The sequence below is a fragment of the Buceros rhinoceros genome, unplaced genomic scaffold, assembly GCF_000710305.1.
Source record: "Buceros rhinoceros silvestris isolate BGI_N320 unplaced genomic scaffold, ASM71030v1 scaffold18385, whole genome shotgun sequence".
Classification (NCBI taxonomy): domain Eukaryota; kingdom Metazoa; phylum Chordata; class Aves; order Bucerotiformes; family Bucerotidae; genus Buceros; species Buceros rhinoceros.
Window position 1 is genome coordinate 4,677 of NW_010411353.1, and position 1,006 is coordinate 5,682.

General features: G+C 57.0%; 1 protein-coding gene across 1 annotated transcript in view; it reads left to right on the forward strand.

Annotated features, from left to right (window-relative positions):
* The window catches only part of GRIN1 (glutamate receptor, ionotropic, N-methyl D-aspartate 1), a gene marked incomplete at both ends in the record, with an annotated part of 27,303 nt that overhangs the window by 839 nt on the left and 25,458 nt on the right, over positions 1 to 1,006 (forward strand). The gene's annotated exons all lie outside the window — the stretch shown is intronic.

Here is a 1,006-nt window from a genome sequence, read left to right on the forward strand (position 1 = left end):
GCGCACTCAAGAAAGAGGTTCAGATGCCAGTGTCTCAAACTACTGTCTGCTTTCCCGGTGGAAACATGGAGACTGTCAGGAGGAGGTCCTGCTGTGTGCAGGGCTGGGGACACTGCCCTGGCCTGGGTGATGAGGTGCTGCCCTGACCAGCTCTTCCATCACAGCCTGGCTCGCAAGGACACTTGGGGTTAGTAAAAGCAAGAAGAGGAGCCGAGCAGAGCCAGGACCACATGCCATTGCAGGCTCTGGTGGAGGTTTTGGTCCATCTGCACCAGCTCTAGTGGGTGAGATCAGGCCTGTTTCGAAGCACGAATTGGCCTTGGCTTGGAAAATGTGAATATTCACAAATGCAAATGTTCAGTGCAAAAATAGTCACTCCGCCTACACACTAAATGAAGTAAAATTTCGGGAGGGAGGAGCAGAGGTTCCCAGAGATGCACCAGCAGGACTGCTGGGCTGGAGCAGCAGCAGGTCATGGCATCTCCCACCAAGTAAACCCATGGTAGGATGGGCAGTAAGCCACGAGTACAGCAGTGACAACAATGGTGGCTGGCAGGGCTGGGCACCCGCGTGGCCTGGCAGGGTCCTGTCACACAGTGTTCGAAGGGCAGGGGTGGCCACAGAGCTGGCGGACCGAGGGAGAGGGCAGGCAGCAGGTAGGGAATGTGCAGGGGAAATTTGGTTTGTGCTGCCGTGGGGAGGAGATGGGTCTGATCAGCAATGTCACCAGGAGACACCTTGTCACAGTGCACATGATGGCAGGGAGAGGGGACCCTGCATGCTATCGGTCCAGCTCCATCCCAGCAGAGCCCTGCTCACTGAAGCAAACTGGCCACCTTTTCCACAGCACGACCTTGGGCTGAGTTTGTGCTCACCCTGAGGGGCTGGGAGCTTCCCCGGCAGACTCGGCTTTAGCCATTTTTTTCCTATTCAAAGCAAATTTCCTGCAAAAGTGGCTCACGAACCCGTCTGGCTCGCCCCCGAGCTGGGGGGTCCACCCCCACTC